Raw genomic sequence first — 24,203 nt, 5'->3', positions numbered from 1 at the left:
CTCCCTATTGGCTGAGAACAAGCATGGATTTCTAGACTAGATCTAGAGAACACACAGGTGGGACAAGGCCAAATTGGTTATGGAAAGTTCTGAGAACTGTCTGGAAGAGAGCCAAACACTTGTCCTGGGGCTCTTGGCATCAAGAGGATGTTAGGCAAGCTAAGCCTGGAGAATTGAGTGAGGTTAAGAAGCTAAGTCACCAAATCGGAGTCAAGAAGGTTTAATTTTAGTTTTGTTTCTAATCACCTCACTCTGATATAATCTCTCTAAATTTTTAAATAATCCTATCTTAAATTTAGAGCTAAAAGGGACCTTAAGAGACCTGAATCCAAACCTCTTATTTTATAGATATGGGAACTGAGATATGGAAAGTTAATTAAAATTTAGTATTATACTTTGTCTACCATTCTATCCTACTATGCTGAGCAGTAGGAACTTGATAGGTGGGGGAGGAAAGAGGTAGGAAGTAATACTAGAACTAGAAATAAAGTAGATGCCCATTGCTTGGGGAGTGGCTAAGAAAATTATGGTATGTTAATGTAGGAGATTATTATTTCTACCTTAAGAAACCACAAATATGAAGAATTAACAGAAACATAAGATTTCTATGAACCGATAACAGAGAAGCAAGAGGAAGGAAGTAGATAATAAGACTAGATGCCTTCTAAGATCTCTTCTTAGCACAGTGCCTGGCACATAGTAAATGCTTAGTAAACACATATTTCCTTCCTCTTTCCCTCCTTCCCTTCCTTCCTCCCTCCCCCCTCTCTCCCTCCTTTCCTTTATTCTTTCCTTCCTTCCTTTTTTTCTTTTCCTTCCTTCCCTTCTAGCTAATAAATACCATCCTTATTCATGTGCCACAATTTGTTTAGCCATTCTCTGATTGATGGGCATCCACTTTGTTTCCAGTTCTTTGCTACCACAGAAAAGTGCTGCTATAAACATTTCAGTCTATATTATATGGGGACTTTCTTCTTATCAAGAAATATACCTTCTTGAAGTATATACCAAAAAACAATAATAATAGAATTCATTTAGAGAAACAAAAGATCCAGAATATCAATGGGCTTTTCTGTCTTTGACCTCCTTGGGGTTTATGTCTAGCAGCAGGATCTCTACATCCAAGGATATGAATCTTTTAGTCACTTTTTCAACATAATTCCACATAATTTGGTTGGAACAATTTGTGTGTCCAATCCCATCAATATATTAACATGCTTGTCTTTCTGGAACCCCTCTACCAACCCCTTTACCTTTGACCATTTCCAGTTTTTTGTCATGTTTGCCAATTTTCTGGGCATGAGTGTGACCAGCAGAGTCAGTGCCAAGATGACATTGTTTTCCCATTATCTTGCTACTGCCAACATTGTCAATGCTCTAAGGGCTTTTACTCCAAAGACCAGGGTACCACCGCTTTCCCCATTATCTTGCTGTTGTCATCAATGTCCAAATGTCACTTCCCTCATCACTGCTTAAGTGAAGGTCAGAAAACTATTACCTTCTTACCTCCTACAACTCTTTCAAAGAGAAGCCATTGAATCAGATTCCAATGGATCGCCCAGAACCCAAGGGTTCAAATAAATAATCCATTTAATAAAAAATATATCCAAATACTGTAAAAAGCAGCTCTCAAAATAGTAAAAATGACATTCAGAAAGATAAAGATAAAAGTTGAAGGTTAAATGCAGTTGACAAGGCAATTCCTTGGGGTCTCAGGAATATCCCACTAAAGTCCTAAACATTGCTTTTTACACAGTTGGGTCCTAGAAATTTACCTTGGAGCAAAATTAACCCAACAGCCCCAGGTCTCTGCCACTGCTTCCTTACTTAAAATAGCCCTAACTTGTGCTATAAAAGTGTGGGAAGTTAATTCATGTCTCCCCAGTTCCACCAGTATTCTGGCCAACCACACTGCATAGTATGAGCAATAATAATAAAACACTCCCTCCATAAACCTCTCACAGCATCAGCAGGAAGAATGGGTACACATATAGAGTACAGTAAGTGGTAGGGAAATGCACACATAGCCTATCTAACTCACACTATAGGACTGTGTTGTCTTTTTCTTAAGGTCCTCAAACTGGGAACAGTCTCTATTGGGCATATTGTTCTGCTGGGTTTCCTGGGCCAATTCCTTTCAATAGCTCAATCTGACTCTGAACCTGGACTCTCTGGGACTTTTCTTTACTGGCCTTTGGCTGTTCTCTTACCCCCTCCCACCCTCATTCCTCCTTTACTCTGAAGAAGAACAAGATAAAAAGGTGAACAGGGTCAAAAGAGTGAATAGAATAAATGGGGGGGCAGGAAAGAATGCAGGGAAATATAGTTAGTTTTCCACAACATGACTTCTATAGAAGTGTTTTGTATGACTATACATGTATAACATGTATCAAGTTGCTTTACTTCTCAATGAGGGTGTGGGGAGGGAGGAAGGGACAAAAAAATTTTGGAAAAAATTTTGGAACCCAAAATTTAAAAAACAAATGTTAAAAATTGTCTTCACATGCACCTGGGAAATAAGATATACAGACAGAAATCTATCCTGGCCTACAGGAAAATAGAAGGGGAAGGGGATAAGAGAAGGGAGGGAGGGGCGATAGAAGGGAGGGCAGATTAGGGGAAGGGGAATTCAAGATGCACGCCATCTTGGGGTAGCGGTAGGGACAAGATGGGGAGAGAATTTGGAACTCAAAATCTTGTGGAAGTGAATGTTGAAAACTAAAAATAAATAAATTAATGAAATTCCTATTTAAAAAACAAAAGGAAAAAAGAAAATGGTGCATTGCCTACTGAATAGAGTCCCTCCTTTGAAACATACTAGTTGTGTGGCTCTGATCAAGTCACTCCCAGGCAAGTATAGAAAGACTATAATTCACAAAGAAAATGCAGATTGGCATTGTTAGAGAAAGGTCCTTCTTGGGCAATATAAACCTTAAAGAAATTACTACTGGTAACACTGTATTAGTATTAATAAAAACACCCTCTTGAAGACTGTCTACTCAGTTTTTAGAGGGTTTGCCATCTGCTTTGGTTGAAGGAATATAAACACCAGTGGAATTTTTGATCCTTGAGGCATTAAAAGTTTTTAATGAAAAAAGACAAAAAATAAAATAAAAAATTTTTTAAAAGATAAAAAGGTGAACAGTGATTCCCTCTAAAGAGCTGAGTTCTTCCTCCATAATTGGTTCACTTATCAACTGCCAGGCATGACTTCCTTTGAAACTTCCAGAGATCACTCCCTATTAATTCTATCAAACTGGTGGAAGAACAGTCTTAAGATTTCCTAAAGGAGCAATACTTCTTTATATTTCATTTACTAGTAGTCAAATGGGCCCTTCCCCTTTCACTTCATTTTTTAAAAAATATTATTTTTTTAAACCATTTTTAGTTCCCCTCTGCACCAATTAAGAAAGCAAACAGCAATATGATATCAATTATATATGTTTTACTTTCTTTATAATCTTTAATAGGCCACTCAGATTGTTAACTCAAATATTCTTTATGACGTATAACCTCAAAATATGTAAGGGGCAACCGTTTAAAAGGTGCAAATGTGCCTACTCCAAGTAGAAAAGGTGCAAAACCTTAACAGTTCTTACCTGCGCCTTCCTTTTATCTTATAATTTCACAAAGTGGGTTGGAAGGATTCAATCCATCATGGATTTCCAATCAACCCCATACCATACACTAAGTAAATAGAAATATAAGATATTAAGATTTATGGAATGTAGATAAGGCAGTATTCAAGAGAAATTTTATACACCAGAATACTTATATTATTAGGAAAGAAAAAATTAGTGAGCTGAGTTCATAGTTTACAAAATTGTAAAATGAACAAATTAGTACAAACTGAATAAAAATATAAAACAGGAAGTTGCCAGAATTAAAAGAGAAATTAACAAGATAGAAAATAAAAGAACTGAAAAGAATAAACCAAATCTCATTTTTAGAAGACTTATTTATACCCTAGCGTAAGCTCCTCCTCCCTAACCCCTTTCCCCTTATCCCATTGGCTGGGTGGCACAATCTATTGATGGCTTTCTACCCCAGCAACAGAGAACAAAGGCAGTTACACAAGTTTGCCCAGAGAGGTGGGAAGTTTTGCAAGGGCAAGCAGTTCAGGTTGGGGGCAGGGCAATTATTTTTGCTACCTGCTTAAAAACTGGGTCTGAGCCGGGGAGGGTTTTGAAAACAATACAAGGACTATTAACAAGAACTATTGACTCTTTGAGGAGGCTTCACTTCTAGAGATCATCTCTCACAGATATCAAATAATATATTTACTCTGAGTTCTTTTTCAAGTCTTTTTGAAAAGTTCTGATACCTTTTGTTTGGTTTCTTATATTCCAGAAAAATTGATAAACCACTAACAAATTTAATCAAAAAGAGGAAAGAAAAAAATCTAAATTAATAAATTAGAAAGGGAATATATTACTGAAAGAAAATTACCTATTATATACACCTGTATGTTAACAAAACAGAATATAAAAGAAATGGATTAATATTTATAAAATATATCTTATAATTGACAGAAGAGGAATTAACCTAAATAAACTAATATCAGAAAGAATAAATTGAACAAGTCATGAATATACTGTCATGTGAAAAAGATACCATGGCTAGAAAGATTCACAAGTAAATTCTATCACACATTCATAGAACAAATAATTCTTATGTTTATATAAAGTGAATGGGGATAGGGACTAGACCTATGATTTCCTCAATATAGGGAGCTTCTGATGAACAACTTTTTCTATCAAAGTAAGTTAGGATCCTCTCTGCAGTTTATAATCTTAGAGCACTTCCTAGAAAAGTTAAGTTAAGCCCAAAGTCATAAAGCTAGTATAAGAGAGTCTTAATCTGGGTCTTCCTGGCTCTGAGGTCAGTTCTCTATCTAATACCACACTATCTCTCCTATATAAAATTTTCAAAATATAAATATGGCTTTTTACCAAACTTTCTATGAGGTAAATATGATGCTAACCTCCAAACCTGGTAAGTAAATGAACTGAATCTGCAATCTTCTCCATGTTTCTGGTGCTGCACGGTTTATGAAATTAATTCAGTTTGATCAATGGCATTTCTTCCCCACAACTGGACACCGCCACCACCACCCCATCCAACTTACTCATCAACTGACTGATCACAGCATATTACCAAGTTCAGTCAGCTAACTTATTGGTGTTTCTCCAGTTGAAGATATTCTAGAAATGAAGAATGAGCTGTCATCAAAAAGGTAAACTGTAAGACTGATTGTTGTCCCTACTTAAAAAACTATAATAACTCAGTTCCACAGCAGTCTGGTCAAGCTGTTTAGCCAGAAATTTCTGGACTTCCTGATAGCTAGCTTTAAATCCTTACTGATCAGAAGTTAGCTACATATGCAGGGAAAGAAGAAGCTAGATTTCTACATAGCTATGCAGGAATTCTCTAGCTAAGCACCACCCAAAAGAGAAATGGTATCAACCTAAATTAAGAGTACACACCTTAGAATGCTTTATGGAAAGTAGTGTTCTGTCATTCTATTGGTGGTGGTGGTAGTGGTGGGGTATCAGCAATTACCAGCCTGGGCTAAATCCTGCCAGCCAACCTGTTTTTTGTACATTGTATTTAAATGTATAAAAATCATTCTTAGATCACTGTACAAAAATAGGGAGCACACCAGTTTGCCAACTCCTATAAGGCCATTTTATTACAGTAGCAAGTTTTTCAACATCAATGGCCAGTAAACAGCACATGTGTGCTTTACTGTTAGTCCATATACATGCACATATGTTTCTTTTGAAATATATTTAAATATATGTTTCTTTTGAGCTTGTGGTATTTGAAGAGGAGACTGTTCATTATCTTCAGTATCAGAACCTAAATATTGACAAACCGAGACATAATAAACCAGAAAAAGAAATCAACAGACCAATATCATGAATGAATATTTTAGAGGCAAAATACAAAAATATACTAAAAAATATTCACACAATACATCACAGTATATAATATATTCATTATGACCCATACAGAATTACAAGAATTATTCAATAATATGAAAATAATCATTATGATAAATCATAACATATCAGTATGTAACTATAAAAGTCAGGTACAGTGTTGAAATAGAAAATCTCCTTTTTAGTTTCTCTAGAAATATTAAGAAATAAATATTTTTTTAGTATGGGAATTGTGGGACTGACTCCATCCTGTGACTCAATTCTCAGTTTTCTTTCTATTCATTTATGGGTCTAGTCTACTTTCTGTCTTGTGAGAAAACTTTACTCAATTATGGGAATTGTGAGAAAACTTCAACTCATTGTTTGAACCTAGCTGTGCATGGCTGGGAAGCTGGACCACCTCTGTCTGTTGCTTCGAGTTCCTTAACTGAGGAAGATTAATATTATGCTGTATAATTTGATAACTAATATTATTCTCATTGGAAAAACAACTGGCCTGGAAAATATATCCAGAAGAGATAATTTAAGAATTATTGGACTGAAAGCCATGAATAAAAAAAAAGAGAGCCTAGGCAACATCTTTCAAGAAATTATCAAGGAAAACTGTCCTAATATCCTAGAACCAGAGAGTAAAATCATCATTGAAAGAATCCACCAATCACCTCCTGAAAGAGATCCCCAAATGAAAACTCCAAGGAATATTGTAGCCACCAAATTCCAGAATTATCAGGTTAAGCAGAAAATACTGCAAGCACCCAGAAGGAAACAATTCAAATATCAAGGAGCCACAGTCAGGATTACACAGGACTTAGCAGCTTCTACATTAAAGGATCAGAGGGCTTGGAATATGATATTCTGTAAGTCAAAAGAGCTTGCTCGGATTACTACCAAGAATCAGCGATCCAGCAAAACTGAGCATAATCTTTCAGGAAAAAGATGGACATTCAATGAAATAGGAGGCTTTCAAACTTTCTTCATGAAAAGACCAGAGCTGAACAGAAAATTTGATCTTCAAATACAAGACTCAAGAGAAGCATAAAAAGGTAAACAGGAAAGAAAAAAGCACATTATTCAATAAGGTTAAACTGTTAGAACACCTACACACCTATAACTCTTGAGAACTATACCTCTGTTAGGGCAGTTAGAAGGAGTATACATAGACAGATGGTGTGGGTATAAGTTGACTCTGATGTGATGATATAAAAAAATTAAGGAGTGAAAAAAGGATTGTACTGGGAGAAGAGGAAAGAGGAATGTAGAATAGGATAAATTACATCACATGAAGAGGTGTAAAAAACCATATTACAGTAAAGGGAAAGAAGGGAGGGAGTGAGCATTGTTTGAAACTTACTCTCATCAGATTTGGCTCAAAGAGTGAATACTATACATGCTCAGTTGAATATGGAAGTTTATATTACCCTGTAGGGAAGTAGGAGGGAAAAGGGAAAATAAAAGGGAAGCAGGGGGCTGATAGAAGGGAGGGCAAAAGTAAAAGGAGAAAGAGGAAACAAAAGGGGGGCACTGATAGAAGGGAGGGCAGATTGAGGGAGGAAATGGTCAAAAGCAAAACATTGTGAGGAGGGACAGTGTGAAAGGAAGAGAGAAAGAGTATAAATGGGAGGGAAACAGGATAGAGAGAAATACACAGTTAGTAATCATTACCATGAATGTGAATAGGACGAACCTCCCCTAATATGGAAGCAGTAGCGGAGTGGATTAAAAAACAGAATCCTACAATATGTTGTTTAGAAGAAACATTTTTGAAGCAAAGAGATACACACAGAGTAAAAATAAAAGGCTGGAGCAGAATATATTATGCTGAGGCAGCTAGGTGGTACAGTGGATACAGCACTGGCCCTGAAGTCAAGAGGACCTGAGTTCAAATCCAGCCTCAGACCAAACACTTGACACTTACTAGCTGTGACCTGGGCAAGTCACTTAACTCCAATTACCAATATATGTGTATATACATATACCTATCTATATCTATCTATCTATCTATATCTATATCTATATATCTATATATATAAAATGCTTCAGCTGAAGTAAAAAAAGCAGGGGTAGCAATCCTGATCTCAGACAAAACAAAAACAAAAATAGATCTATTTAAAAGTGATAAGGAAGGAATCTACATCTTGCTAAAAGGTACCATAGACGATGAATTCATATTAATACTAAACATATGCACCAAATAGTAAAGCATCCAAATACTTAGAGGAGAAGTTAAGTGAATTATAGGAAACTATACTATAGACAGTAAAACTATACTAGTGGGGGACCTCAACCTCGCCCTCTCAAAACTAAATAAATCTAACTGCAAAAGAAACAAGAAAGAAGTTAAGAAGGTAAATAGAAAAGTTAAATATGATAGACTTCTGGAGAAAACTGAATGGGGATAGAAAGGAATATACCTCTTTGTCAGTGGTACAAGACACCTACACAAAAATTGTCCATATATTAGAGCATAAAAACTTCACAATCCAATGCAGAAAGGCGGAAATACTAAATGCATACTTTTCAGATCATGATGCAATAAAAATGATGTGTAATAAAGGACCATGGAAAGATAAACTAAAAATTAATTTGAAATTAAATAACCTAGTTTTAAAGGATGAGTAGGTCAAACAACAAATCATAGAAATAATAATTTTGTCAAAGGGAATGACAATAATGAGTCAACATACCAAAATTTATGGGACAGAGCCAAAGCAGTTCCTAGGGGAAATTTTATATCTCTAAATGCTTACATGAATAAAATAGAGAAAGAAGAGAGCAGTGAATTGGGCATGCAACTAAAAAAGCTAGAAAAACAACAAATTAAAAATCTCCAATTAGATACCAAATTAGAAATTCTGAAAATCAAAAGAGAGATTAATAAAATTGAAATTAAGAACCCTATTGAACTAATAACAGACCCTGTCAGCCCTTACTTATGGTCTTTGGTCTTTGAGAGAGAAAGGCCATAGGTGAAATTTCTTGGTTACTGCTAGCCTACACAATAAATTGATTATGTGGGGTAGCTAAGTGACACAGTGGATAGAACACCAGCCCTGGAGTCAGGAGGACCTGAGTTCAAATCCAACCTCAGATACTTTCTAACTGTGTGACCCTGGGCAAGTCACTTAACTCCAATTGTCTCCAGAAAAACAAATCAAAAATTTTTAAAAATGAATGAATGAATGGATTATGCTCAGGTCCCTAGCTTTTGCTGAGGTGCCAGTGTAACCCATTTGCCCTGGAGAAAACTGTGCCTTTCTTGCAATTTTATTCACCAAGGACCTAGGTTATGCTGATCAGAAACCTAGTTAGATCTGAAGACTGATGCAAGGAATTTTCTCATACTTATACATCTCAAACTATCCATATGTCTTATCTAAAAACTGGTCCCATATGGGTCAATCAACTACTGTTCTTGTTCCTTTGATTGAATACAGACACTTGGGGGGAGTGGGACACCTCTTTTTCTGATTTCAGGGAATTTTACCTGTTTGGTCTCTTCCTCCCAACTTGGAAGCCCCATATCTTTCTTCCAATTAGAAATCAGATTACCTAATCTTGCATCCTGGTTTATACTTTGTGCTTTCTTTTAATGCATAAAAAAATCTCTCCCCCTATATCTGAGGTCCAGTGCCAAGCTGAGGCAGCCTGGTCCTGATTCATAATACAATTGGCATGCATTGCTCAATAAACTGAAATGCTCCAAAACTCCAACTTTTGTTTTCTCAGTTATTTCAGAATTCAATGTTCACACTAGTCTAAAAACCCTTTCCATACTTGTCCTTTTAGGAAGGTAGTCAAGAACAAAAAGGTATTCCTAAGGCCCAAGAGTATAAACCAAAACTTGGGACAAAGTTATTATCTCATTAATTATCTTAAAGATAATTAGCTTCCTCATCCTCTGAAGCCTGTGGCTATGACCCATCCTTATAAAACAAGTGCCCTTATTTATTCAGGAAATTTTAAAATATTGATTCAAAGGGGAGACAGTTTTCCAGTTCTTGAAGGGAGAAGTCAAGGAAGAAATTGAGTAGTTCTAGTTGAAGATTAAGTGACTATTCTTAGTCATTTTTGTTCTGGAATATTACCTCAAAACTTTAACATATTGTGACATTTTTTCTTCAAGATTCCTATAAATGTTACCTCAGATTATTCTGGGGGAAAGAGATATCTGCAGGCATAGGAGGACTATGTCAATTTGGACAATTCTTTCACTTAACTAAAAATGCTTATATTTAGAATAATGTTAAATTGATTTTAAAAAAATTGTTTCTGGCAGACTTGTGCCTAAAATATTTAGTACGGTATTAATATTTTTTCCTTTGACAATAGTACTTCCTTTGGGTGACAACTCTAATGCAGCACTAATAGGTGGTTTGCAGGTCAGAGTCCCCTTTGGGTCTGCATTTCCAAAACTAAAGTTTAGGAGCCCCCACTAGTAAACCTACCTTTCCCAGTCTGCCCGTAGACATAATTACCCCAAAATAAAGGCATTTGCTAAAATAGCATAACAAGAATGGTAGCTATGTGCAAAGTCAGGCAACTGGACAAAATATAATACGAGAGACCCCCATATTTTAACCTTGCTCAACGTTTTGTACTGAGCTCAGCCAGACTACAGGAAATGGGGAAGTCCCCTTTAGGCTACTCCCATAGCCTGAGAACTAATCTCATCTCCCAGTGATGCTGTAATGGGGAGAAGCTTGGATGACACTTATTCTACCTCCTCATTAAAATGTCTACCAACTGGATTATTTTACCTTTGTATGTAAATTGTTCTACTAATGTCTATAAAAGCAGGTCAGAGCTTTGATTTGGTGGCCCCACTCCAACTGCTTGATGCCTTAGGGTTCCAATAAACTCTTTTTTGTCTTATTTTCTTAGTTTGCCTTTAATTGACCAGGGTGAGGACTGAATCAGGATTTTTCTTTTAACAGCTATATGACATTCCCTTCATAAACCTGGAGTGCATTCTCCCACAAAGATTCACAGGCTCTGTGGGAAGTGTGGACACAAATAGTAAGGCATATATATGACCAAAGTAACTCACACCTCTGGCACTACAGAGCCCTGATATATATTCTTTTCTCATGGAGTTCTTTCTATAGCTAGATTGTTATTATTATTATTATTTTTGCCAAGACTAGTTTACCCTTACATCCATGATCTAATCTCTTCTTTTTTGCCAAAGGTCATGCTCCTTGAAACTTCTTCCTTCCTTGAGTCAATGGTTCCTTTGTGTTTGTGTCTATATCCGACTGGGAAATATATCTCTTTGTGTCATTAGTTCTTTCAAGCTAATGAACTCATGAACTGCTCATTCTCCTCCCCATCCTGTTCCTGACTTCCAGACTTCCAAACCATGGATCTAAAACCTGGAACTTCCCCATCTGTGCCTGGAGCCTCCTTACTTTATAACATCCAACCACTCCTATGGCCTTCTCAACCTGGAACATCCCTCTGTAAGGCCCACCCTTTTTCACCTGTGGGTGAGTTCTTCTCTGAGCCTCCTTTTTTCGTAAGGGCCCAGGCCAACCTTGTTCCTTACTTCAGACTTCACTGCAACTGGCACCTTCTCCCCCCACCATCCACATACCATTCAGCTCCCTTTTGTTTGCTATCTTCCCCAATTACAAAGTAAAATCCTTGAGGGCAAGGGCTGCCTTTCTGGTTTGTTTTGTTTGTATTCCCAGATCTTAGCATAGTGCCTAGCACACAGTCAGTGCTTAACAAATGCTTGTTTCCTTCCTACTGGATGAGCTACCTCCTGCTAGAAGAGTAGCTCTGCTGCCAGGACACTGTGGCTGATGGGGGTGGGTGTGGGGGAAGAAGGAGACATAAATCCACTCCTACACAAGGGTCATACTCCCTGGACTCTCCCAGCAGAGGTAAGTTTTAGCCTTTTAAGGGGCCATCAGAGATGTGGCCAACTCACCCTGCCAATGGAGTTGCTCCTTTCAATTCAATCAAAGTAAAACTTGGTCATACTTTTATTGAAATGGAACTAAGTGTGATCACATTCTTACAGTAAGTCTAATATCTCTTCATCTGCTCCTATTTCTATTACTACAACAATATAGGGAAAAAGTATGAAATCAATTGCTCATTGCCCAGTTAACTCCCCTATAATATGATTATATATCAATCGATCCAGAAAAGCCTTCTGATAAAGTACAAGATGGAGTTGTATTTTTTTTAAATACTAAAAAGTACAGGGATGGAAGGATTTTCCCTAGCATGAAAAACATCATTTATCTGAATATAAAATCTAGCATTATATGTAGGCCCTATGTCATTAAGAACAAAGGTAAAGGAAGGCTATTAACTCTTACTAACACTATTAAATATAGTTTTCGAAAAGCTAACTGTAAATATTAGGCAAGAAGAAGAAATTCAAGAAATAAACCCACGTAAAGAAGATGTTTAAATAGTCTAATTTATAGATGATATGATAGTTTATTTTAGAAAACCCAAGAGAGGCAATAAAAATATTAATCAAAATAATAAAAAGCTTCAGCAAAATAGGACAAAATAAAAATATACCTTTCTATACATTATTTTCCAGAACAGAAGAAAATTATATAAGGAGAAATACCATTTACAATGACAAATGGCATTTAATATTTTGTTATTAATCTATCGAGATACACATAAAACTTAAAAAGATCACTATCAAATAATTTTTACAAAATAAAAGAGGAAGTAAATAATTAAAGATAGTCAATATACATATGGCTATTCTAAGTTAATAAACATGGCAATGCTACTTAATTAACTTATAGATTTAATGAAATCAACTGTCAATGAGATATGATAAAGACATAGAGTGGGAGCCTAGCAATATTATATTTTTTCTCTAGGCGATTGAGTTTAGGGGTGGATAAGAACAATCTTCTGGCACAGATAACATAGCTCCATTTAAGCTGGGTAATATATCGGGTAGGTCAAATGAACAGGTTTGTGATATGCTCAAGGCTTATTACTGCACCACTTACATTCTATTGCCATGCTTACAATATTCAGATACTTAGTTTGGACAATAAGAGAATCCTACCCAGGAAATCTTCCCTGTCCTGAAGTTGCCAGAGTAGACAAGGGGGAGTCCAACAGTAACTGATCAGCACTGTTTGAACTACATTAACAAATATGTGAAGTGCAATGTTTAAAGTCCTCCAGGACAATGAGAACTCAGTCCACAGAAGCCTAGTGAAGCCTCTTAGGAAGATTCTTATAGACATATGCTTCTTTCCCACATGTTCTACATGTAGCCCTCGCTTGTCATTACAGCAAATTCTCTACACGGACACTCAAAATACTGGAAGGAATTATAACCTACAAACTGCCTTCTACCCAAAGTTGACAGGACCCATCCATGATACTAACCTTGGTTTTGAGGATGTAGGGAAGAAGGATATTGAGAATCTCTCTTGGACAAGCACTCTGTCCCTGAGTACTCTACCCAGCCCCCCTGGGATTCTTTAAAGTTGCTGTTGAAGACAGTGGTGATTATGGGGACTAAGCGCCAAGCTAGCAACTGCAGAGAGCTGATGGGCATGTTAGGGAAGACTGAATAGCAGAGTGGGGGACCCTTTGTTTTCTCCCTACTCATTAAAGTAAACTTAGCTCAACGTCCCTGTCCCAGCCGCCCATACACACACCACACTTTGTCCTTCACAGCTGCTAGCCAAAAAAAGCCTATTAGGTCAACATTTTTGTTTCCTATCTTTGAATTCTTATGTAATTTAATATCTTTGATGGCTACATACAGATATATTATTATTACACCTGGAACCTTAATTATTATTATTATTATGCACTAGAACCCCTTTTACAAGTATGCACATATTACACGTGAGACTTATCCTGTATAACATGGGATCTCATCCTCTACATATGAGTTTTCTCAAAAGTAAAAGCTTCTACTTCTACATATGGAAGCCTATCATATATGGGCAAGTATGTATGCTACACATATGAGCATTGTCTTGGTTGCACGTTCTGTACATAGGGTCTGCAAACTTGGATAGGAAAACAATTACATTTTTATTTTCACAAATTTCTAACTGAAATTTAGCTTAAAACAATTTAAAAAACAAAAACAGGTTTCACCAGATTGCTAAAGGGGTCGTGTCACAAAAAAGTTTAAGGTTGAGTAGCTCCATTCCTATATTACAAATGAATATCTTGAACTCAGGACCTTTTAACTTCGTTAGTAGTGTATCTTAGTATGTTGTATCCAACAACACACTCTCATAGGTCTATCTTTAAAAACAGGAGCATCAACATTGTGTAATGATCAGCTATGACAGACTTAGATCTTCTCAACAACACAATGATCCAAGACAATTCTACAAGACTCATGATGGAAAATGCTATCCAGACCCAGAGAAAAAAACTATGGAGTCTGAATGCAGATAAAAGCATACTATTTTCACTTTTTTTTTGTTTTTTTCCTTCTTGTGGTTTTTCCCCTTTGTTCTGATTCTTCTTTCACTTATGACTAATGTGGAAATATGTTTAATATGATTGTACATGTATAAACTGTATCACTTTGCTTTCTTGGAGAGAGGGGAAGGAAGGGAAGGAGGAGGGAAGTAAGAGAGGGAAAAAATTTGGAACTCAAAATCTTATACAAAATGAATGTTGAAGAATGAAGGAAAAGGTGGGCGGAGCCAAGATGGCAGTGACTTGCTTGATCTCTCCCTCAAACCCCTCCAAATACCTGTAAAAATGGCTCTAAACAAATTCTAAAGCAGTAAAACCCACAAAAAGACAGAGTGAAACAAATTTCCAGCCCAAGACAACCTGGATGGTTGACTGGAAATGTATATCGCGCCAGGGTGGGAGACAAACACAGTTTGGCGTGGGTGCGCAGGCCGCAGCAAAACTGGAGCAGGCCTCATAGGACTGAATCACGGGCAGCTGTGGCAGTTTCCAGACTTCTCAACCCACTAACACCAAAGACAGCTTAGAAGGGTTGGACAGATCATCGATATCAAGGCTAAAGGCATCATCGCATTCAACACCAGCATGGCGGTAAGAAGTTCTATTATCTGATCCAAGACAATTGCAAAGGACTCATGACAGAAAATGCTATCCACATCCAGAGAAAAAACTGATGAGTCTGAATGCAGATCAAAGCATATTATTTTCATTTTCTTTGTTTTTTCCCTGTTTTTTTTCCTTTTGTTCTTTTTCTTCTTTTACAACATGACTAATGTAGAAATATGTTTAACATGACCGCACATGTATAACCTATATCAGATTGCTTGCTGTCTTGGGGAGAGGGGAGGGGAGGAGAGAAGAAGAATTTGGAACTCAAAATCTTATAAAAAATGAATGTTGAAAACTGTCTTTCCATTTAATTGGGGAAAATAAAATACTATTTACATTTTTTTAAAAAAATGAATGTTGAAAACTACCTTTACATGTAATTGGAAAAAATAAAATACTATTCACAAAAAAGAGCATCAATGCATTAAGTGTACAAAATTAAAATATATATATTATACCAGCAAAATTTTAGCTCATAGGCAAGTATGTAAATTGTTGTTCATAAAAACAAGAATTAGTGTGATCAGAGAGCTATCTTGCATTAGGATCTTAGCTTAAACAACTTCTAAAAGTAAATTACACAGATCCACAGGCGGGCAGAGAAGATACACACAGAGTTGTGAGTGAGGGAGAAGAAATAAACACAGAGCTAAAATATTGGGAACAGAAGTGGAGGATGCAACTTGCAGTGAAAATTCCCTTGGGAAGTGGGGAAAGAATAATAAAGCTACTTTACTCAGGGTCGTACTGAACCATTCTTCCAGGAATATGCTGGAACTCCTGTGAGGAAGAAAAAATAAAGAGTTTCTAAACCTCTCAGATCCTCAGGAGGAAAAAAAAGAAAGAAAAAGTGAAAAAGCTCTAAGAAAATGTGAAGGGAGGAAGCAGGAAGTGTTTTCTAAGCTCCTCTCTGAGCTAAAGATAGATGAAAGAAAAAGCAAAAACAACAGAAAACCAGTCCCTCCCAAAATAAGAAGCAACAACAGAAAAGGGGGTGGGATGCAACTGAATATTGCCCTTCACAAAACAAATAACATGAAAGAAAGCAAGAAAGAACTCTCCCTAAAAACAAACTGGAAAATGCCTCTACTCTTCAATGCACATATTTTTCAGTTTGAAGAGTACATAGCCATAAATCGCCAGTCCTTACTTTCCCACGATGGAGATGGACTGGCAGTGTTCTTCTTATTAGCACGTTTGATTCTCTCTCAATTTGTTTAGTGTTGCGAACCCTTTTTTTCCCTTCGTATGGACCAGTTATACGGCTGCACAAAAGATCATCGCGGGGCCCTTAGCTGTGTTTCTTCACTCGCCTTACTGTAGAAGGGTCAGTGGAGAAGGCAGAGCAGCACCTACCGAGACCTACTGCTAAGTGTGCTCCACCTGCCAGGCTTGTGGTCCGGAAATGACAGGTTGAGTTTGGATCGTTTTACTGAGCTTAGTTTCTTTGTTTCTTATTTTGTTACTGCTAGCAACTGCGAACTTTTCACTACTCTGTGTAACTTTTTATTATTATTAATTTAAAATTTTTTACTTCCACTTCCTTTTTGTTTTGTTTTGTTGTATAACACAGTCATTTCCTGGAAAAGCTCTCTTTGTAACAAGGAAAAACAATCAAGAAAAACAAATTGAAAAGGCCACACACTGTCTGACAGACTAGACAACACTTGGCAAACGGAGCCGCCCACCCCCTGTGGGGAGAAGAGGCAAGTGTGTTGAATCCACCGTCCCACAGAACAAAAGTTGGTCTTCGCATTTAATCAGTTCTGATGAGGCTGACTTTTGCCCAGCAACTATGAGGGCGTCTAAATCTGCCCAGTAACAGGAAGCTATGTCAGATAACAAAAACCTTGCTTCCTTAGCCCATATTCTGTACATGAATTGCTCCTCATACTGGAGCAAGCTAAGTTCCTTGTTCAGCTATCACATCCTTGAACTGTTTTCCAGCACACCTGCTTTCCTTTCTTGCCTCCCTTTTTCTCTGTGATTTCTCTTAGTCATGTAAGAGCATATTCCACTCTTGGCTGAGTGCCCAAAACTTGTGTATAAAAACAAACCTCTTGTCTTCCTGCAAACTGCTAGTCTTCCCTTCCCCCTGCCCCCCCAAGGGCTAGTCCACTGCTTTTTTGTCGATAAAGCTCTCTTGACTAGGAAAATATATGCCCCTTGAATTCTTTCTGGACAATCCAGCTCCTAAACTTCATCATCATTTATCCTCTTCATTTTGGTGCCAAAACCTGGGAGCTGACAGAGGGTCAGATCTTCTCCTAGCCAACAGGTAGGCATCCCTTTCTTCTTACCCTTTCCTTTGTCTGTGCCCTGTGGCTGGAACCCTCCAGGCGCCTCCATTACCTGGAGTAGCATTGTGGGTCTCTCTGACGTGTAGGCAGTCAGGCGAGATGGTTCTTGGCTTCTTGAGGGGGACACGTCTCAGCCATCTATTCTCTTTCTCCTCCTCTTTGGGATGAAGAAGAGGAGGCGAGTGGGTGAAGGATATTGGACGTGGGACAGGCTAAGGCATTCTCCCCCGGTTGCCTCTTTAGGCTTTGGGAGAAATTTAGGAAGGGAGACCTTAAGAGAAAGCATCTCATCTTTTTCTGCAACACAGCCTGGCCTCACTATAATCTAGAGGACCAAGAAAAGTGATTTGTGAAGGGGATTTTTAAACAAGTCTCTCCAAACTTTTGGATTTCTTCCTCTCCCAGTCACTACCTATGCACTTTGTATTTCTTTCCCTACTAGGCATCCTCCTGCAAAATGGGATATGCAATTCCCGGGAGGAAGGGAATGGAGAGCTGGAATGCTTAGGTCAGCTCTTCATCTGATAAGTCTCAAAGGTAAAAGGGAGAGGGAACTCCAGCTCTTTAAAGAAGTAAAAGGTTATTTGGAGCTGGGAATTGTCACCATGTGTCTTCAAAAAAAAGTGAACTTATGAATAATAATCTTTTCTTTTAAAGTGCTAAGAGTATTGGGCCTTAGAAATTAAAATATTACCATTAGTGATTATGAATCCAGATTTGATTTGCTCATCCAACTAAAGTCACTTGACTGGTAATTAATTGGTTTTGTTTCAAGTTTTAAACACATGATAATTGCTTATGGCATTGTGTGCTACAATTACCCAAAAATAACACTCAGAGATTTTCTAGGTATAAAGTGAAAGATTTATTACGTTCTTGCGAGAAGCAGGCGTCTGCTTCGTCTGGCAGTCCCAGCGAAGTGAGGCGAGGCACAAAGGTCAGAACAAAGGTTATAATAGTCCTAACACAGAGACACCCACCCACCACTGGCTGTAAATTCCCATTGGACAGGAATTTCAGCCTTACAATCTAAAACGTGAAAATCTACCCCAGAAACAAGGAATCTCATTGTAATACTACCAATCCTAGCTATTTTATCCTTATTTAGAGTTAGCCATTACCTAATACTAATGTAACAGTACAGATCATGTGTTTTTCTAGGAACTTGAAACTTGGGCCTATTCACGCTAGCGTAACCAACCTTGAGTTTGTAACAGTCGACAAAACTGTTACACTTAGTCCATCTGAGAGATCTCACACTGTTTATATTGTCTCACTCAGCATGGTTATATTTCTAAATGTTTTATATTATATAATTTGGTAAACAACCATATCACCTATATTGTTAGAAAAGCAATTTCTCTTATAATCTAAATATTGTTAGATTAAGAATCGTACTGTTAGGGGCAGCTAGGTGGCGCAGTGGATAGAGCAAGGCCCTGAAGTCAGGAGGACCTGAGTTCAAATCCAGCCTCAGACCAAACACTTGACATTTACTAGCTGTGTGACCCTGGGCAAGTCACTTAACCTCAATTGCCTAAAAAAAAATTGTACTGTCAGATTATGAGGTTGTTAATAAAGACAAGGATTTTCAGAACCATTTAATCATAAATTCTTATCAACTCTGTGCCAAGTTTCCTGTGTTGTGAAATTCCTACTGAGTAAATGGGAATCCTTGCACAAAATAGGCGTGTGATCTCCAAGTCTGCTTCATCTAAGGACATATTTACATGTTAATTTGGAGGTTTGTAAACTACCACACTCACTATCTATGTGAGATTCCAGAATGCAATTATTTTCTTAATTTCTTAGTGATGTATTTAAAGATAAAGAGAAGAAAAGGTACTGAGTAAATTTTTTAAGGCCTTACAAATTTCCATTTTCAAGCTAATTTGTTGTAGCAATAATTTGATATTGATAACAATTATGTCCAAACCTACTGTGAATTTTCCTAATTTCATTCCTAGGTTTGTTGTGTCCTTGGATCAGCCTTAAATGGGTGCTTTTAGAGAAACAGAATCAATGGTTCGTGCTTCAAGTACCATAAGAAAGGGCACTGGTCTGTCCAATGTAGGTCTGAAAGGTTCAATGCCCCACCCCTAAGTTTTGAGGGGTGGATGTATAAGTGAAAGAGTTAGGCCAGCTAAAACATCTTAGCAGATTCTGGAAGATTTGAGAGTGATCATTAAGGAGTTTTCAAACACCTTTTTACAATCATGTCACTCCCTTCCCGCATTCCCTCCCACTGAGTCAAGAAGGTATCTCAATTTAGGGATTGCAAACAGCCCCACATTTTCCTGTTAACCCCTCTCATCCCAGATCAGACTAGGAGAAGAGAATTTCACCCTTCCCCTCCCCCCACCTGGAGAAAGGAAGGAGGGGGGAGGTGCAGCAGCTACTTCATGGCTCCCCTGATAATTGCCCTGGGCCCCGGAGCCCTATAGCTGCCCTGGAAGGCCTAGAAGTATCATCCAGGTTCAGCACAAACAGCTGCAAGCAGCTTTTGGGGTGGGGGGGAGGACAAGGAAAGGTGATGGGTCAAGATAAAGAAACCTGCCGGCTTCTGTGTTTGGTAAGCCCATCCTTCTGTCAATATTTTTTGTGTGATCTAGAAAGAAATGCAATAGATGTCATCTGAAGTTTATTGTTTGTATTACAGTTAAAACAATTTGGCTATCACTTATGAAAAGATTGTTGGTTATTGTCTGTGATAGGAAGCCCTTTCTTCCTGTTGATCCCCCCTTATTTTGTAAACTTGCCAAAGAACTTGTTTGGGTTATGGCATTCCTAAAGCAATGAGCTTGGCTTGCTAAGAATTTGCAAGTGTGTAGAAGTGATTTGTAATGATTGGCTTTTGCAGGAGGGCGAATTTAAATTTGAGATTTTGAGTTCTGGTAAATATTTGATTAGTGAAACTTGCCATCTGAGGTAAAAGCTCTTGGGACCATAACGGATTGTGTTTTGAATTGTCTGATAGATCATAATAATCCATTGATAATCAATAATCAATAATCTATCATCTAAGAAAAATGCCACAAGCTATTCAGAGAGAATGTGATACAGGTGGAGGGTCTGCATCTGTTAAAAACTGGGGGCACAATCTTAGCGTCAATCTAGGATGGGATCCTCCTGGCTCAGTTTGCCATCGTGTTCCTTTGAAAGGAAATGTTTCCCACTTGACTATTCCTGAGTCTGGCTATGAGGTGCAATTAATACTACGCGGTTGGAAAACTGTGATGTTTTATCCTGCCATACTTGGCGTAATCATATCCCTGCTTTTCCTTTTTATGGCAAATTTTTATAATCAGAGCAAGTGGTTAGTAAAAAAAAAAAAGCACAATGCAAGTATGTGAAATTTTACTGTTTTCAATCTGAATGTGTAGTCATTTCATATCTCAAACAACTAGGTAAATTAGTAGTCCTGCATAGTCATGTGAAAGATTAAATCCCTGGAATAGAACATTCTTTCAGAATGATATGGGAATAATTAGACAAAGGAAAAAGAAGTTTGTGAAACAAAGGTACAAACAATGCTGAATCATTATCCCATAGGCTGAGGCTGGGATACATCTGGAGTATTATAATAAAATGTATGTTTAAGATCTGAGCTGTTCAGCCTAAGATTATATTCCTTTCTATATCCTAAACAACTTAGCAAACGGATATTTGGCCTAGTCACCTGCCTGTTACTAGGTATATGTCTGTATGGAATAAGGTCCTAAAATGTTTCAAAATGATGTAAGAATAATTAGGTATTGGTACAATTGATTGAGGGACCTAGTTGTTATCCTATTAATAACTGAAACTAAATCAGAAGCATCTTCAGTTTGGTTTGGGGAAGAAAATTTCAGTGCAATCAATTTTTCTTTAGAGGGGGGTAGCTTATGGAATATTTTTGCATTATTGGAAAAGTCAATTTCATTCAAAGTTTGTTACTATTGTGGAAATAACATCTGTTTATACTGTGTGTCCTGTGGTACAAACATGTCTTATCATAAACAACTTATTGATATGCACTGTTTTGGAATTAATTACATATCCTCCCAAGTCTTTTATGATAATTGGAATAAAATCAGCTTCTTATAAGTAAATTCATTTGTATAACTATTGAACTCAAGGATAGAAAGCTTATACCTGCAAAAGTGTTGTTACTTATATTTACATGTATAGAATTGGATCCTCAATAGCATCTGGTCCTCCTAAAGGAACTGGAATAGGAGTAGAAACTTTTGAGGAAATAATAAGATCAGATAATCTTGTTTGCCAAAAGTAAATAATGGCATCATGAGGCTCTTGGTTTGTTTCTTTGTTTTCCTCTATTCTGACATGGCTTTTAATGCTCCTTACATTTGGGCCCTGCATGTTGAACTTGCTCGTCAGATTTGTGTCTCCTAGTCTGTTGGCTGTCCACCTGCAGATGGTCATGCAACAAGGATACAACAGGTTCCTTCCCCTGCACTAGAGTATGGGTTGGCAAAGAAGGAATGCCAGCTGAGGTATCCTTGGGAAACTACCAGTCCAAATCCGAGAGTACTCAACCTCATGATGCCCCCTGAGCAGTATCATTATTGTACTGAATGCCATGAGAATGACGTTAACATGTAATTGACACACACAAATACACCTTTCCTAGGTCCTAATAAAAGTCCATCTCCGTTCTTTGGTTTTCTGTACAATTCTCATACCTCGGATGCGTTCCCTCCTCACTTCTGGCCCCTTAGAATACCTAGCTTCTTCCAAAGCTCAACCCAAAGTGCTACTTCCTCAAGAAGCCTTTTCCTAACACCTTTTCCTGATTCCTTGGCAGCAATGCCTCCCCACCAAATGACCCTGTATTAATTGAGTACGTATTTTGTCTCTACTTATAGGTGCACATATTGTTCCCCCTACAGGATGTAAAATCCTTGAGAGCAGGGACTTTTCATTTTTTTTATCTCCAGTGAAGAGATAAGACTGAAAAAATTGACTGCGTGTGTGCGCACGCACACACACACACACACACACACCCTCCAATACCTAGCAGAGTATCTGGCACACAGTAATTACTAAATAATTCTTGTTGATTGATTGGTTGATTAAATAACTGTTACCAACTTGTTCCATTCTCCTAAAGTCCAAATTCCACTCCCTCTCCCTTCACGTTAAATTGCTCTTCTTGCTTTCCTCTTGATTTGAACTGAGGAAGATGAGTCTTCAGGTGCTCTATCCACTGTGCCACCTAGCTGTCCCTTGAGAAGATTAAAGGCATTCAAAATATTCTCCTCTTCTCTACCTCAAAGCTCAGTGGTCCTTCTCCTTATAGAGGTCAACCTTTCATTTTTATCTTCAGTCACATTCCCTCCCACCTCCTCTAGGACTTTGATCTAACAATCATCCCTGTTCTCTAATGCATCTAGTCTTCTCTTCATTTGTCCCTTTTCTTTCTTAAAAAGCATGCTAGATGTCCCCTATCACAAATTAAAGCATTTCTGAAGCTCTCTGCTCTGGTCCTTTTTTCTTCCCTTTCCACACTTTCTCTTAGCAGCCTTATTTAATCCACCTCCATCACTTCTATGTCACAATTCTGCTTCTTCATCTCTAACTCTGAGTACTAGTCCCACACTGACACCTGATTGATAGACATCTCGACTTGGATGTCCCACTGGAGCCTTTAACTCCACATGTCCATCAATGAATCCATCATTTTTTCTGCCTAAACTTCTGAAACAAACACTGCCCGAGAAACATCATTAGGTGTGTGACCATTATGGAAGCTGTATGCCCATACCAATGGCTCAGATGATCACCAGACTGCCCTTGAAAGGGAAATTTGCACATTTAAAAGGGTTAAGGGACCCAGAAGCAGAACAAATGGAAAGAGGTTCTGCCTGTCACCTTAGCCTGGGGCATGTAGTTAGCACAATGAAGGAGACAATGCACCTGGCTGATGAAGGCAGGAAGGGGTAGTGCCTTTTTAATGAGTGAAGAAACTGACATCTTCCAACCACCCTAGGGCTGGGTTCAGCCACAGTATTTAAGGAGAGAAAGCAATTTTTATACTGAAAATGTATTAAGACACCAGATAATTTGTGAGCTACCATCACTATTCTATTAATGTAGGAAATTCTAATTAGATGTAAGAAGGAGGAGGCGGGTAGGACTCTGGAAATCAGGCAGTGAAGCTCCAACTGTCTTATATTTCTGGGTCTTCCTTCCTTCTTCACCTTTACTGGTGAGCCTTGTGGGACTTCCCCTTAAGTTGTCTCATATGTCTGTTATCATGATATGTTTTCTCAGAGTTTGGGTTTAGTTACTAGCACTTTTTGAGTAGTTTGCAATGACTGTGCTTGCAGGTTGGGCAGAAGCTGCTCTCCAGTTAGGTCATCTCTGTAACCAAGTCTGTCTTAGGGCATGACTAGCAGAGACTAAGGTATTACAGAGTCACCTCCCTAACGATTCTAGGGCAGGGACCACATCTGCCTGTGATCTCTGTTCATTCAGCTACTGAAGTGATGCAGTGTTTTGATATTGAACCTACAATGTAATTGTAGTATGATTGTCTAGAAGTGCCACAGACTCAAAGGATGTAATTTCTTTAGGTGTGGGAAATCTCCCCCTTCTTGCCCAAGTGCATGTTTCATATATTCTGCCCACTGTCAATGTTAACACAAAACGTATGAAAGTGGGAGAAATACATGCTATGTCCCCTGAATTCTGCCCATCTAGGGGCTGTGGATGGCAGGCAGACTAAGCATTGATACAAAGAAAAAGGTTCCTCCATTGAGAATGGCAGAATGGTAGAAGAGGGGCAAAGGGTCCTGTTAGCTTGGCTAAAATACTAACTGATGTGTTGGTACTCTAAACATGAGTTCAGTGCACATACACAGGTTCAACTAAATCATATCAATCTTGACATTTTTGTCATAAT

The sequence above is a fragment of the Phascolarctos cinereus genome, unplaced genomic scaffold (genome assembly GCF_003287225.1).
Source record: "Phascolarctos cinereus isolate Bilbo 61053 unplaced genomic scaffold, phaCin_HiC Scaffold_4;HRSCAF=312, whole genome shotgun sequence".
In the NCBI taxonomy this organism is placed as follows: Eukaryota; Metazoa; Chordata; class Mammalia; order Diprotodontia; family Phascolarctidae; genus Phascolarctos; species Phascolarctos cinereus.
This window is presented reverse-complemented; position numbering follows the sequence as displayed.